The sequence below is a fragment of the Montipora capricornis genome, chromosome 10, assembly GCF_036669925.1.
Source record: "Montipora capricornis isolate CH-2021 chromosome 10, ASM3666992v2, whole genome shotgun sequence".
In the NCBI taxonomy this organism is placed as follows: domain Eukaryota; kingdom Metazoa; phylum Cnidaria; class Anthozoa; order Scleractinia; family Acroporidae; genus Montipora; species Montipora capricornis.
This window is the reverse complement of record NC_090892.1, coordinates 34,481,828-34,499,138: the sequence shown is the minus strand read 5'-3', so window position 1 is coordinate 34,499,138 and position 17,311 is coordinate 34,481,828.

Sequence of the window (17,311 nt, the reverse complement as noted above, 5' to 3'; positions counted from 1 at the left end):
AAATGGGGGAGATTCCACTTGCTGTAGCGATATGACCAGTCGAGAGATAAATTGTTTTCTTTTCATTGGCGGTTTTTTATCATTTGGTGCATTGGCAACTAATAAAGCACCAACTCATTATTATGACTGGAGTCTTCAACCCTCAAGGTAAGGAAAATATCGATAACTACTTTTAATTCGAAAAGAAGGATACTTTGAATGAAATAGTGAGACTATATGCAAGACATATGAAAATGAATAGCTTGTTAACTACGGTCAGTTTTGCACTAGTCGCATAGTGTGTTCAATGTCATCAAATGGCATCGTTAGATTTCTTCAAATCTTGTCAAATAGTCCATGCCAGTGATTATGAAAATAAAAGAAGGAACATGCTCTGCTGTTGCTTAATTTTAGTGAAGCCACATAAAAACATTGTTAGAAAACACTAACTTTATTGACTCAAGTGTTCCAAGTGATATATTTTGTTTGAGTGGCGTTTGTAACTACGATTTCGCGGCTTCTGAGGAAATACCTGCGGAATTTGGAACTGTATCTCGAGAACAAAAGTTTATTTTTAACATTTACGAATGAAATAATGTAATTAACCGTTTGCTACCATAAACGAAATTGGAGAAAACTGTAATGGGGAGAAACTGAGGAAGAAGGCAAAGGTTTGAGAGTGGAGAGGGTTTGGTAAAACAAGACACCTTACAAGTTTTGTTTCGTTCTGAAGCTCGCGCACTCAGCATCACTCTATATGTCGTAACAAAAATTCGATAAAACTGTGCTGCGGAATGATGCGGATGAATATCACATGAAGTTTGAAAGCCAAACCACTGATGAAGAGGGAGTACCCTCAAAACGTTTGGTCCTGGGTTCTCATTTAAAATTCTTGCGCGCCAATTTGATCTGTCATTTACAGTGCAACGTGCCGTACCGTGTCCACCTAACGAACTTTCACATTGACAACTACGTGTAAATGCATCAACTCAACATGCCATGCAAAAGTGTTCAACTTGCAATTGTGCGAACTTTGCAAGGAAGCGTGACTGTCAATCAAATTCACACACCCCGGTTATAAATATTTTGTAAAAAATCTTCATTAGGTGGTCACGGTAAGGCGCGTCACACTGTAATATTCACTCTGTATGTCGTGTTGACTATAACTAAATTGTTCTGTGATACGAATTGCACTTTTTTCCCGTCTTGCGTTGACACGAAATTAGAATGTATCCACTCATTAGTTTTGATCATATTTACACTTTCCAAGTCATACAAGACAGCGTAGCAGAGGTTTTTATGCATGGCCAGCTGACTTTAAAAGTTTTGTATTAAGAGCATATTTTAATAAATGTAAGGAAAGGAACTTTATTTAAGTGTCGAGTCGTACTAGCGCTGGAGCACTAATTGGGGACACTGTAAACTGAAATTAACGAATATTAACGCAAATGAAGTCAAATGTTCAAGAATTTGGCTGTAAATTGTTATACAACAGGAAGAGTACAAACATATCCTTTCTCTTTATTTCAGTGAGCGCAAATTGCTACCGGCGAGTCAGTCTTCTTTTCGCTTCAACTGCAGTTTACCTTTAGGGAATAACTACACAGATATATTGGATATCTACAGCACCAATTGCCATGGATACACACAGTGCAACGCAACCTATGGAAAACTGATTGGGTCCCTTAAATGTGGCGAAGAAGGAGAAACTTTAGATATCGATGAAAACGAAGGAAGGACTTACTTTCTTATTGGTAAATGTTTTGATACATTGGGCATTCATGATATTTAGGCAAAACAGATGGTCTTATTTTGGTATGGGTTGTACAATAATAAATACAAAAAAATACATTTCAATGCCCTTTTTCAGTGTTTGCATAAATTCTCTATGCACAGGAACCCTGCAAATATTTCATTTGTCTTTCAACAGGCTTTGCTCGAAAGAAATCGAACCCAGAAAAACCAATTTTGTCAGGTGGAACTTGCAAGTCAAACCAAACCAAGTTAAGGTTTCACATTTGTGATTCATCTCTTGCGATCAATGGAACGGCTTGCAACTGGGAAGGTATGATCCTGTCTTGCCATATGAATCACAAACACGAACTCTTTTGTGCGTTGGGTTGAAATATTAAACCAAGATGTTAAGTGTGTGGCCAATTTAAGGTGTGCTCCACAGAAATCTGAGCATGCATTTTTGACCTTTTCAAATTGACTTCAAGTAGCAACTAATTCCGTGACTCTCAATTACTCACGGCATTGCCAGCGGGGATGGGGGAGGGTGGCTGATCCGTGAGTACTCCATTATTTCACGAAAACAAAGAGTACACGTGAATTTGGAAACTCAATTTATATACGGACAAAGAAAGAAGCATAACACGTGATCGCCAAAAAAAACCGAGTCCATGGAATAGAAAATTAGCGTGTTTGATCGTGCGGGCTCCGGTGAGAATAGATTACCAAATGCTGCCCCTTTTGGGTTATTTTGCGATCGATGCCCTGCGGCTGTGTCCATTGTTATGGCAACAGCTACACGTGATACAATCCAAAATGACGTTCCCAGGAAACAGAATAAAAAAGTGAAATAGGCAATAATCAGATCATTCTTTTTATCATAAATCGTGCTGAAGTGAATTTTTAAAAGCAATTTGCGAGAATCTTATCAAAAGAGAGGAGAGGCACGGTGGCGTGGTGGGTAACCCTGCGATTGTTCCGGGGGGGGGGGGGGGGGACGTGTTCGCTTCACGCTATAGAAAGTGTAGAAAGCGAAAGAAATGGAATAACCTCTAGTGACTTGTCTGCGACTTACCGTTATTACAACAGAAAAATAAAAATTAAAAAAAGTAATGTGACACACGCTAACACCAAGCCGGTTTCACTAACGAAAAATGTCTGATTGGTCGAGGCCTTGTCATGTGACTTCAATACCTCAACTCAAACATGGCTGCCATTCGGTGTTTATTAGATCTCCGTCGGCAAAAAAAGACCCTTTTTCAGGGTAGTAAGACGGACGAATGTTTGACTGCATAGTGCGTTTCTATGCCAGCGAGATTCTCTTTTAAGCCAACAGTGCTACGAGGGAAATTTCTTTAAAAGTTTCAAGGTCAGCGCGAGTCTCGGTTGCTACTGTTCGAGTGGAAATTCCTTTGTGGAGCTTATCAGCTAACTGATAACCATCTTGATTTCAATTCATCCGTTTATCTTTTAAAAAGTAGAACAAAAAGATTCCCCTAAATTTCCAAACAGAAAATGTTAAGATTTTCGCATTTTTTTTCAAAATTAAGTTGTTAAAATTGCCATTCAAGTGGACCATACAGAAAAATTTATTAAGACCGAGGGGAAAATTTAGAAATGTATTTCAGTTTGTCAAAAATAAATTTTAAAATGAATTTAGCAGTAATAATAACCAAAATCATACTTAACATGTCATAGCACCTCATATCGGGTACACTAGAAGGAAACCTTTTAGTTGCAATTTTTATTCCAAGCAAAAATGCCAATTGTTTGCTTTCCTCCAAATTCTAGAAATAAACATAGATTAGATTAACTCTGAATAGCCAAAACAACAATATTCTAAGTTGAGAATTTGATTAAGAAGTCCAGCTTACTAGCAGGGAGAATTTTACTATAACAAAATATTACTACAGCTAATAATACGCTTTCACCACATTGTAGTGGGTTAATGTGACAACAAAAATACTTAATCAGGAATTGATTTTATCTTCCAGCAATAAAGCAGCTGGAGGATATAAAATTAGGTATCTTCAAAGTTTAGAAAACTTGTTGAAGGTGATTCAGTGCCACCCTCCAAAACGTTTCACAAATTTCACGCTGGCCTGCTAAGTACTTCCAGTACAACAAATTATTTAACCTCTCTTTGTGGACTCTGGTTGCAACACAGCTGCTTCAATAATTTTAATCCCCTTGCATTAGATTTAACTTTAAAAAAGAACATAACTTCTTATTTCCGTTATAATCGTTCAAAGACTTTGAGCAAAAGCATACAAAGCTACATTTGAAAGGGGCATAATCCCATGTTGCAGTTTTCTAGATAAGACTTCACAGAAATAACTCCTGTTACCTGTTAAGTTCTTTAATCAAAAGATCAACTGAAGTATTTCATTTTACAGCCATAGATCACATGTTCTATCGGCATACATCAAGATATCCGATAATGTAGAACTGACATACATTAGTCACGTAACATTACCTTTCCATATGTAAAGAGGTCCCATGATTTATGAGTCAATTAGTCAATGAGTCAATGAGTCGATGAGTCATGAGTCAATGAGACTCGCAGTCAATATAGCAATAATTTATTGATCAAGCGTAATCCCTCGTTTCAGTGATTAGGCCTAAACACTCTCTGAAATTTTAGCTTTTCATTTTATGGGTTAGGGTATTTGCACTAACTCATTGACTCATGACTTATTGACTCATAAATACTTAAGACATATGTAAAAATATTTCAACATTAGATGCAATGAATAATTAGCAATTGCTGTAAATAATTATAGTAATCATTCCTACCATTTCAAAGGATGATTAAATTAAAGCTGAATGCAGTAAGTGTAAGAAGTAAAAAAAGTGTACAAAGTTTGCAGGAGTTCAGGAAAAATATTCAAAATATTAATTGATTTGAAATTCCTGAAGCAGGTAAATCTTGAAGAGTTTACGCAACCATATTTGGAATATACGGCATTTCTATTTGGGAATGTTCAAGTCCACAGAATTCATTTTCTTTATGTTGAGAAGTACTGTAAGACTGTTGACTCCATGGGGTTCCCCATTGACGAGTAAAATCGTCTGGTGTTGGACAGAGCAAAATACTCTGACTTTAGACAGAGTAAAATACCAAGTATGGCCGGTTTAGGGGTGAAAGGGTTAAAGTGCGATCATTACTTTGACTTTCTTTTTCTTCATTTGAACCAAAACAAAGTGATTAATCATCACCTCCACCATTGCTATACAACGGTTTTCGTTTTTGGAACAAAGTATCAAAGTTGAAGCTGGTGGCTCAAGGAGTAAACTTTGCATAATATCATTAAAGTCATTAAATCAGTGAGAATCCGAACATGAGGATGCAGTTTGCCCAGGAGGGGCCTTTTTTTTAAAAAAAACAACCAAGCAGGACCAAGATGAGAAGTTATGATAAAAACTTTAAACATATTTTTTACCAAAATTATTTTACTGCCATCAACCCCAATGAGACCTTATGCATGGGACACTGTTTCTAGCTGCAGCTCCAAATCACATAATATATTAATACATTTTGCCATGTAAGAAAAGAACAAACATGTGGGGTGTGAGCAAAAAACGTCCAGGGCAATAAAGGTCAATAAAGCTTCCTTTCAGCCTTGTCAGGAACAACTATCCACTGTCAACCATACTTGACTCAAAACAGAATTTCCTTGATCCAACAACACATGACAGTCCCCTAATGCTTCCAGAAAACAATAGTCTAAAAAAACCTGAATCTATAGATACCTATATACATCTGTACCTACACTTCTGTTCTTCCAAACATTATTTTAACTAACATGGATTTTGATTTTGATTTTAAACTCAAGTTAATTGCAAATCCATAACTTGGTAACTACTTGAACGCAAGGATCATTGAGTTGTGACTGCTAAAAAGTATAATAACCTAGACATTCACCAGAAAAGGGAATATAAATGACCTTAAAAGCATCTATTTAAAATATTTGTTAGAAGGGTTACGTTCCCAATGGAACAATCACATTCAAAATCAAATTCATATCTGATCGAATCATTGATCATTCATGTAGAGGTGCCGATCGTAAGGTGTAACGCAGAAAAAAATAACCTTCACGTTGAACAATATTGCCGTTTCCCTGCCACTTGGTACAAGCCAATTCACATGTGAACGGAAACCTTAGGAATCCTCCTTTCTGCACATTACAGTAACTTTTTGTACCCGGTGGCAACAACCTTTCCAAATTAAAAATTGCGCAAAAAACTCACCTGTTTCGCAGCTCTTTTCCCACGAAATAAAATTTTCCAGGAGCAAATTTTCCAAGGATGATGGTTGGATTGGACTTGCAAACGTTTTACACAACATAGACGTTCTCTAAGAATACATTCCACGTATCATTTTTTATTAATCTCTTAGTATGTTTTCAATGTAATTACTTTGAGAGTTCAGCTATTGTGCATATGTTTAATTTATACAGTAAACTTTCAGGAACTCGGCACGCCTCTTATAATCGCAACCCTGCTACCTGGAGAACGTTCTGTCTCTCGTTTTTTTTAAGTTTTATTATAAAAGCGTTGTTGATCATACTTTCCTCCACTGCATCAATATCTGTCAGATTTTCTTTTGCATAAAATTGGAAAAAAAGATGACATATTATTCCCGTTCGTTGCCTACCTAAGGAAAGCTTTTCGACTCGCAGTTGCTCATGAATAGCCAAGTTACTTTTAAACAATTTAGGTCTATGATTTGACGAAGATGCTTTCAAACGCTTAAAGACCTAACGGATTTATATAGATAGTCCCTCGTGAATCCGTTTGTTTTTACCTCTTGCGCTCAGACTTTCCCAAGCCGTCAGCGGTTACTATGAAATGCGTTTCGATAATAACCTCCATTCCTCCACTTCCCGAAGGGTTCGGGCCTAAATTTTCAATGCATCCATCTCTATTTTTGACTTTAATTCGCTCATAATTTTGAGAATTTACAACGTTGATAAACGTTCGGTTTAATCAGCATAAAGCAAGTTCATAAACAAGCTATTTTTGCCCACTAGATTGTCCATTGCCCCTTGGATTAGAGGACGGAAGAATCAAAGACAAGTTGATTTCTGCCTCGTCGGAACTGGACAAGGGCCACACTGCCAAAAAAGGACGAATTTCATACAGGAAGGACTATAAAGGGTGAAAAAAATATTGTTATTGTACTTGTAATGAATGTGATACCTTGGTTAAATAACGATATTAGCTGCATGTGAATACAGAAAAACATGAATAAAAGAACCTACTTATTTACAATTATGACACAATAATTTGCCGTTAATTTCTTCATTTAAGAGATACGACTTACATAAAGTAATGAGGCTTTCCTGCTCTCTTGCTTCTGCAGGATATATATAATTCCTCATGACAGCTCCTGTGTAGTGGAGCAATGGCTTGGCTTTGTAATGTGCAATTTAGGTCTAGGAATATATAGTTTGATAGAAGAACTTCTCAAATTAAAGCAGAAGAACAATTTTAAACTAAGCATGAGGGAGAATTATTATAAACAATTTTATACGTCAAAATGGCGAGTCGTCTCGCTCTATTTCTTTCCATATTACCCAACAGGTCTTTTGATCGCACTTCATAATTTGAGAAGGTGATAATTCTAGAAGACCTATTTCGAAGCCGTTGGTGTTTTCTTCTGATAGGCTATTGCTTATTCTCAAAAACAACTAGGGTAATTATAATAGGGAAATATCAGTGTTTTATACATCAGTAATAACTATCGTTGTTAGCGGTATGATGATGATGATGATGATGATGATGATGTTGGTGATTATGATGATAATGAGGCGAAGGAGGAAGAAGAGAAGGATTAGTGTTGCTGTTTTCTTTTAGAATCTTAAAACGGAGTGAAAAGGAACTAAAGCTAAAAGAAAAAAAGGCTAGAAGAAATTCAACTTAGTATCAGTCTTCATGTCATGTTTTATTATTTCGCAGTGCCTGGTGTGCGGGCCCTACATCGGAATTGAAAGATCAATACCTTCAAGTGGATTTCAACGCATCAGTACTTGTGTCTGCTGTAGCTACGCAAGGCACATCAGCTAAGAAGAGCTGGGTCAGTCGTTACATGGTGCATTACAGTTGGGATGGGTCAGAGTGGATTGTGCTCACTGATAGCGAAGGAGAAATCAAGGTCGGATTTCTATCAATAGAAAGAGTAGAACAACTGTAGTATATTATCCAGGTTAGCATTATGTTGTATGGAAATCGCAATATAGGGATGTCTCGGTGGCATTGGAGAGGCCCAAACAAGGCGAAATGTAAAAGGTAGGTTAAATGTCAAAGACAGGTGACAGGGCCAAATACTTTTTATCGATGACTCTTGTGAAGAAAATGGATGCGACATGAATTCTCTGTATAAACATCATACAAGAGCCCTTTGGCATCATATAGACATTACATAGATTTGAAAAAGCTTATTGTTTTCCTAAACAGCGATAGGCATCTCTATCAATTATTTTGATAAATATTTCAATTACCATAGCAATATCCGTTTGCATTGAATTTATAAGATGTGCACAAACATCGCTGTTAATGCCTTGGTGATTTTTGATGATAACAAATTTCGCGAAGAGCTGTAATTGTTCTTATATTGACTCGGGGACACTCGGAAAAAATCCGAGTGCAACCGAGTGCTCCACTGCAGGCTTTGAACCTTCAATCGTTTTTCGTGGTTGGCGGCAACAATATGCCTGGTAGGTAAGCGATTTCTTTTTGTTTTTGTTTTTGTTTTTTTGCAGGAATTTAGTGGGAACAACGATGGTTCGTCTGTTATACGTCATTGGTTGAAACCTCGCTTTAATGCTCGGTTTGTGCGTTTTGTTCCGGTGTTGTGGACTGGTCAGTTGTGTATGCGCGTAGAGGTCTACGGATGTAAGGGGACTGTTTTTCCATCCATAGAAACAGTCATGAAAAATTTGACTAAAGGTGAAAAGCTACGTATTGATAATTAGGGACTTACCAGCAGTAGAATGGTGGCAAATGTTACAATGAACGTCCTTTAACAGGGGTGGTTTTAATTGAAAGTGACAAAACACCAAAACAAGTAAGTCATCCATGCAAATTGATGACGGGGTTAGTTTCTAAAGGAATTTCATGAAAGCGAGTTACTCTTACGAAAGGATAACACTTGCAGCGTCCACCATTCAATTTTTGCAGGGGGCAAAAGCTCTTTTATCAACTCGTTTAACAAAAACAACTTTTCTTGAACAAGAGATAGTTTTAACAGCAACCGTCTCGGTGTATTAAAAAATAAAAAGGAAAGTTCTTAGGGGATTCGACTCTTTTCTCGATTGAAAACCATACAACTATTACATCATCAGGCAAGCTCGCCCCATCATGTTTCTGGAAACAAACTATTAGAGGAGACAATTAGTTTAATTAAATGTGGCAATCAAATTTCAAAGAACACTCAATAAATTACACGTGTTTTGGGCTTAAACATGTGGACAGGATGGTTAAAAAGGGATACCGATACCTATACCAATGCTGACAACGCATCTATTAATATGGGTCCTGTAGAAGAATTTTAATGATTGGACTAAGTTTCAGTTATCTTATGGGGATCCCTTTCTTGTCTACAGGACCCAGGTTCTGCTCGAAGTATAACTGCGCACATATTCCTCATTCCATGTGCCTCAAGTACAAAGGCAAACGACACTGCAAGTGTATCCAGTCGTGCACACGTGAACGTGCAGAAATTTGTGGCAGTAACGGTAGAACCTACCGCAACAAATGTGAATTGAAACGCGAAGCCTGTCTGACAAAAAAGAAGAAAGTTTATGTTGCTAAGCAAGGCCCTTGTAAAGGTTAGTTGTAAAATAGAAATCTGTCATAAATTACGAACATTTCGCGCCAAAAAGGGGATGATGTCATTCGCAATTCCTGCACTTGATGGCGCAATCCGACGAAAACAATCGAACATGTTTGTTTCTACGAATTTGTTGACTTTGTGCTAAAAGTATCAGAAGCAAAGACGAAATAAAACGAAAGTTTATTTCAATCTCGAGTCGCCGCTTGGAAAGGGGATCTCCAGATCTCCACTTTTTGGATTAACACCGTTTGTGCCGTAAATTGTAGTGATAGAAAAGAAACACTAGTTCCAAAGAATCGTCCAGAAAGTCAATCGATTTCACTCATGAAAAGATCAGGTAGGCTTCAGATGTAGGAGACGTGATAAACCGGGATTTAAAGGTACATCTTAGTGAAACTTACCATTTAGTGATGCAATGACTCTCACTGATCAAGACATATGTATTTTAACAATTTTTGTTTCACTCGTCGAAAAATGTGTCGATAGTTGTTCAGAATCGCCTCGGAACTTCCAAACACCAGTTTATACTTAAGATTTAAAAGATGTTGTCTCCTACATATGACGCTCTAATGCCACCACAATTGAGAGACCAAATCTTTCGTGAGTAAAATCAGTGGAACAATTACGAAGACGATAGCATTGCAGTCCTCTCCAAGTAAACGATCAAAAGCGTACGAGGCTAGCAAAGGTGAGAGATTTCAAAGCTCCGGTTGGAGCAGACACAAACACATCTCTGCTAGACAGATATGCTTGAATTCAGGGTCGTGACGAGGTATATGGGATCACGGATCAGAGGTCTGAAAAGGGCCGGGATCAAGGATCACAGCCCTGGGATCTAGAATCACAACGCGTGGGATCGGGATCAGCAGTATTTTTCATGGAATGAGGGATCAGGGATCAAATTTTTGCGGGTTCAGCGATCAAAATTCTTATCATTTTTGGGATCGGGGTTCAAAATTTTGGGTAAAAATATTGGATCAGTTACGAAAAAATATACCTCGTTACGACCCTGTGAATTGTTTTGCATTGATAGTCGCGCACTTCGGAATATCCTGTGACCTTAGTAGCTATGTTGAAAGTCACGCTTCACTGCATATGGAAAATTTTGAATGACAACTCTGTCCCCTGGGGTCCACGAGGACTAGTCTGATTGGTCTAGCTCAGCAACCCGTTTTTGGGTCGCTAAAATTGGCGCCAATCAAGTATGAAAAGTCTTTCGTTCCTCTTGCCATCTAAATGAGACGAAGGAAAAGAAAACAAACAGCGGTTACAAACATTTTCATTTTATACTTGACGTTTCGTATGTTGCAGCATACATCATCAGAAGTGACGGTTAAAACTGTTACACAGAATTTTAAAAAACTAGAGCGAGGAACTGGTGACTAGTTAAAAAGTGTGATAACAAAATCGTAACTTCCGGTAGTCGATTCTTCCGGAAGAAATTAATAAAGAAAAAGCTTCTCACTACCAATGTTTTCATTGAGAGAGGGTTTTAAGTCACTGATTAATAGCGTTTCTTTAATTTTACATTGCATGTCGGACTTCCCAGTTGCGAGGATTTCAACGCCTCTGCTGTTGCAGACCATACAATTTCTACCGGTCATAACATCAAATGGGACCATTTTGAAATCCTCGCAACTGGGAAGTCCGACATGCAATGTAAAATTAAAGAAACGCTATTAATCAGTGACTTAAAACCCTCTCTCAATGAAAACATTGGTAGTGAGAAGCTTTTTCTTTATTAATTTCTTCCGGAAGAATCGACTACCGGAAGTTACGATTTTGTTATCACACTTTTTAACTAGTCACCAGTTCCTCGCTCTAGTTTTTTAAAATTCTGTGTAACAGTTTTAACCGTCACTTCTGATGATGTATGCTGCAACATACGAAACGTCAAGTATAAAATGAAAATGTTTGTAACCGCTGTTTGTTTTCTTTTCCTGTTGAAATTGAAATGGCCAAAGGACAAAAGTATTTATGATGAGACGAAGGACTTTACGAAAGTCTAGCACGTGGTCACAAAGTTAGGAATAACTTTTTCACGTTTTTATCGCCATGTTAGTTGTTATATGAACAAAAGAAGCTATGAGACATATTTTGCCACTACCTTGAACAAGGAGTCGCTGATGTAATACGCAAGTAAAGATTATTTCCTCATCTAATGGTATTTTATTTCAAGTTTCAGTATCCACCACCTGTGATAAAGAATGTCCGCCATACTCCCTCTGCATGACACACAATGGAACCAACCAGACTTGTGAATGCATTGAGCATTGCCACAAAATGATTGTCCCTGTGTGCGGATCCGATGGAAAAACCTACAAAAACTATTGTCTTTTGAAGAAAATCGCCTGTGAAAATAATACGAAAATCAAGATTATTTACCATGGCAACTGTAAATGTAAGTTATGCGTGATTGCATCCCTATGACTTAGTTTGAGACACATTTAGAGGATGGACGATGAAGTCATGGTCGATGACGTCATGGCTATAAAAAAAAACAGAATTTCTCGCATCGATGGGTTACCATATTTTCTTAACTATGGTGCACCGCGCACGAAGCTCTGCTAAAAAACGCTCTGGCTTTCAGACTTTTGTGGACTGACTTTTCATCAATTTCAAGTTGTGCAAATTTGTCTAATACAGCGGTTAGTCTTTGTAGTCTCCCTTTCTTCGTCAAAGAAATCAATTACAACAATATTATAACAACAGTACAACACAACACTCAGGCAACAATTAATCGATCCATGCATTTCAATTTGGTGAGAATACAAGCATGACCAATGAACGCATAATTTTTACCCATATTTCCAGTCATTTCTGCGAGGCCGTAGCCAAATATGCTTCAATAAGTCTCCGTGAGTTACGAAAATTGTAATGATAGGAGTATAGAAATTTATTGGAGTTTCGAGGGTCGAGAACCACAAACAAGGAGCCAAACGCATTCTGATTATCAACCAAAAATTGATTTCAAAGCAAAATGACAGCTGAAGCAATGGAAATAAGAGAGAAAGACTGTAAATATAATTAACTTTGAGAGAAAAGATTTCGTGCCTTTTAAAGTGGTAATATGATCAAATTTTTACCCCTTGATTTTTTGAATGTATCGCATAGAATTCCATAAAAGAACAAAACCGCCATTTACCGTTTGCAAATATCTTTATTAGTTCCGGAGATATTTAAGTTTGAAAAATGGGTACAATATGCAAATGAGATGACTGAAGACGTCATACACTCAACCTAATATATATATTGAGTATATAAATAGAGCTTCCTTGGCCAATTTGCAGCGCAGACCATTGAAACTTGGTAGTCTAATAGTTCTACAAGAAACACACCTATGGCTATAAAATATTTTGTTCCCATGGCAACTCACTCTTTTCCAGTCCCCACCCACTTGATTTCAATATGTTAGTGATTTTCAGCTTGAAAAATGTTAAACAAGGCCACAAACTCGAGCTAACATATTTATATGCTTGCTGGATCATGCATATAAAGTGCTGTTAGCAAATATCAAAATGGAATGCCAAAGGTGGCCAGAAAAGCTTTTAATATGGGGTAGGTCTGGAACCCAGTATGATGCCATGGTAACAAATCTGTTAAGCTCATATTGTGAAGAACATTTAGTAGAATCTTACTGCAAAAAATCAAAAAATTCTTATACAAATTGGCTGAGATATCTCTTTTCATCATATTTGAACAAAATTTGGTTGAGTGCATGACGTCATCACTTGGCCAATTTGCATATTTAAAAAAAATTGAATATCTCTGGAACGAAAAGAGATTTTTGAAAAACGTAAACAGCATTTTTCGTCTCAAGCAGACTACTTGTTTATGTTTCAAAATGGCTTAGATAGGAAAGATGCGATTTTTGTCATAGTACCACTTTAAATTTATACAAATCTATTATTTTCACCCATAGCCAAAGAGCGTTTAGCTGCAGGAAACACACTGACTCCACGCTGCAATAACACGAAGTGCCCTCCTTATGCGAGGTGTAAAAATACAGCCAATGGCATCCGATGCACTTGTCCAAGGTGTTTACACAGCGGTGAGAAGGTTTGCGGTTCAGATGGAAAGACGTACAGAGATTCTTGTGTTTTGAGAAGGCGTTCTTGCAGGGAAAAAATCTTGGTTAAAGTAGTGCGACACGGATGCTCTGGTAAGATTGCAGCCCGAGAGACCACGAGTCTAATTTCTTGTGGCAAATAGTAACCTCCGAAATGGTCGGAAAAGCAACCAGCAGTGCGCATCCCAGAGCTCCTTTGAAGGAGGCGAAACTAGTTACGACCTTCCGATTACTAATTCGGATCCCGCTCTACCACTGAGCTATAGGAGACCCTTGTGAATACACTTTAAAGAAGGTTAAAAGAAAATGCGCTTTCTGTGTACGGCTTGCCAAAGCAACTCAGACACCAATTTTCGTTTTTTTAGCGATTTTAACTCCTGTTAGACGGGTTGATACCGTAGGGGAGTTAGGTTGGCGAATTGGTCAGGAACCATTGTTCCTACCCTGCGATTGTAATTGATTTACAGTCGATCACAGCTTGACTCGAGGGTCTTTCGAGGGTTAAAAGCAGCGGAGATGGCGCGGTGGTGAGAGCAATCGCCTTCCACCAAGGTTGCCTGCGTTTGATGCACAGCCTTGGTGTAACATGTTGATTGAGTTTGTTGGTTCTCTACTCTGCTCAGAGAGGGTTTTCTCCTGGTAGTCTGGTCTTCCCCTCTCCTCAAAAAGCAACCAACGATTTTCATATGATCTGATCTGATTTGATTTCTGTAGTGTCCCCAGCCCAATTAGTGGGCCAGCGCCAAATACATTTGAGACATGAACCGTATTGCGGCTGCCTGGGGCGCCTGCTGAGCCCTGCGCAATTCACTCTCCAAGAATTCAAGAGAGTTTGATAAGCACACGAAATGTAGAAGTTGTCCTCACACTTACCTGGACAATTTAAGAAATTGTCTATTTTAGCAAACACCTGAAAAATTCAGGCGGCTCAAACGGGATTCGAACTCATGACCTCTGCGATGCCGGTGCAATGCTTTATGAACGAAGCTGTGAAGCCACACAGTTGGGAGCAAGTCAATTTGTTGGACTCATTTGTTCCCGTGAAGGACTCAATTAATAAAAGAAATGTACATTATGAATAGCGGTCGAAATGGAGAAGTTAGATTGCGCAATAAGCACAAAGTGCAATAAGCACAAAGGCCATGAACACTGAATGCGTCGCAATTTTCGAGAGCGTTCTAGACTTTGATGTAATCAGCATTCCAAAATAGTTCTGTACAATCCCGACTGTTTGTAAAGTTTATGTAGTCACGGCATATAGCATTGCCATATTTTGAACGTTGCCGTTTATTGGTGTTCATAACAATGTGCTATTCATTTTCGCATGGTTATTGAGTCTATAGATGGAGTCTGAAGTACAATATCAAGGCCTTATTACATTTATTTATTCATTTATTTATTCATTTATTTATTTATTACTATTTAATTACAACACTTACAAAGGAAAAGGAAAGGAAAATATAATGCCACAAGGATACAACGATGATCCACAAAAGAGTCCGAGACCCCATACGAGGCAGATCACATTGCAAGGATTAAATCAGTATCTTTTAATCACCGGCGCTCTTTAACTCAGTTTCTTACCACATCTGCTACATAACGATACCCGTAATAACTACTCTATTGGCTTGATGGTGCTGCAAACAAGCATAGCTCAAACGTTTTTGGTGTTGCATCCTTTTCAGTTCCTCGTAAAGTTCTACTCCCAATTGCAAATAGAACAGAAATCAAAAAGAAGGAGAAGAAGAAGAAGAAAATAAAGAAGGAGCCGATCAATTATCTCAAAACATTTTTCGTGTCGATGGCGTTTGTTGCTGCTCTCGGTGTTGTCATTGCTATCGGCATGTGTATTTGCACGCCACGTAAGAGGTTTGTAAAATTCAGAAGAGTAGAATACGATATTTCGACAGGCCAATACCAGTCTTTCAACCATGTTTAGTTGTCAGGAATTTCTAGTTGATATTACTATTGGCCAGTCGAAATATCGTACTCAAGTTCTGTTGATGTTGCATGATTAGCTATTCTGCAGTTTTAATTGCTTTATTGTTTAGTAAGAAAAAGTGCAAAAAAGCTGGAAGGGCGCTAATGGAAACGGAGACTCCTATGCAATGCACCACCCATTTTAAACAAGCTAGTCAATATATTGTTGACGTTGGCAACCTCCTTAGTCTCTTTGACAAGCCATAAATATATTTTATTCCTTTTGAATGGTCATTTCTTGATCCGACGTTGAGCTAAATTTCTCGTACTCCGTCTTCAACCTCAATTTCTCTCTTGCATTCGTTTAAGTGTTGAAGAGTTATTTGTTTTATCTGCTTTTCATTTCTTAGCAAGAAAACCAGCGACAACGAGAGTCGCTACAAGGACAAACGACAACGAAGAAAAAAGCGAGTGGAAGCCATCTAGACACAGGATATTGTAAAATCTTCATCTGAGGATAAATAAAAGAGCTCCAAAGCCTGAACGTGTTTTTGTACTAACTTATATTGTTCACTTACTGAAGCAACTCAAACACCACAACCACCCTGGGTTGATGGCCTTCAGATAAAAGAGATCATGTTTAAATCACGGCTAATACTAATCTGTATTTGCAAACTTTAGAAATGATAATAACGATACCGATAAAAAACAAATGACTATAATGTCGTTTACCCTCCTCACTGCATACAGCTCATGTTTTTTTTTCCTGACTCTTAGAATTGGCAAGGGTTTTTGCCTTTCACTAGAAAGTCCGAGAGAGTTTTCCCTTCAAAGGGCGACAACAGGAGGTTAAGGTTGTCTAATTGGACGGTCCAATGTTTCTTAAGCATCTTTTGCAGTGTATCCGGATGCTATGTTGTAACAAGTGGCAACAATATGTTTTAAGTGTTAGGTTTAAATTGTAAGGCCTCTTTCCATGATGAGAAACTAACGCCAACAATTGTAGTTGAGACGAGTTTTTAAGGATAGGCCCGGTCAAGTAACTGAGATTGCAAATTCCCTTGAGTGACTCTGAGTTTTCTTTGAGACGAGATCGTTCTCAAAAGACTAGTGCCACCCTCCAGCCTTAAGAAGCGATTCGTCTGTAAAGTAGAAACTTTGCTACTTTTTAATCTTTAAAAAAATATTTTTATGCCCCTTTGGCACTTCATTCCAGGCAACGCAAAAATGCCTGTTATCGGAAAGACAAACCGCCCAAAGATTTTCTATTCGTAGCCAGGATACCGGCCTTCCCAAGTCTAAAACCACAAAAAAAAAAAAAAAAAGATTTATATGCGTAAGGAGGGTGGCAACATTACAATTCTAAAACAATCGCCTTGCACTGTGTGCACGTACATTTAATCTCGGTACATTTCCCTACCGTCCTCTTGCAAGTGACAACGCAAATCAGCTAATTTAAGGTACTTCAAACCAGTTTCAAGGCTCCCAAGGGACGCTCTTATTAGAAGGATCGGCACCACAACGTTGTATCGTGTATTAGCAATATTTTGGCACCAAATGAAACACAAATTATTGCTGAACAAGATACAGTCATTATTGTGACGTAATATGTCACCGTGGCAACGGGTAAGCCCTGTAAAAACACCCTTTATTTTGTCTTTAGTTGCTTACATGTAAAAAACTCTTGACCCCCATTTTTTATTTCTGAAAAGTAAACAGAAGGGCAAGATGAAGCGTTCTGCAAAGTTTAAAAAACCCTGTCAAGTGGATTCAGA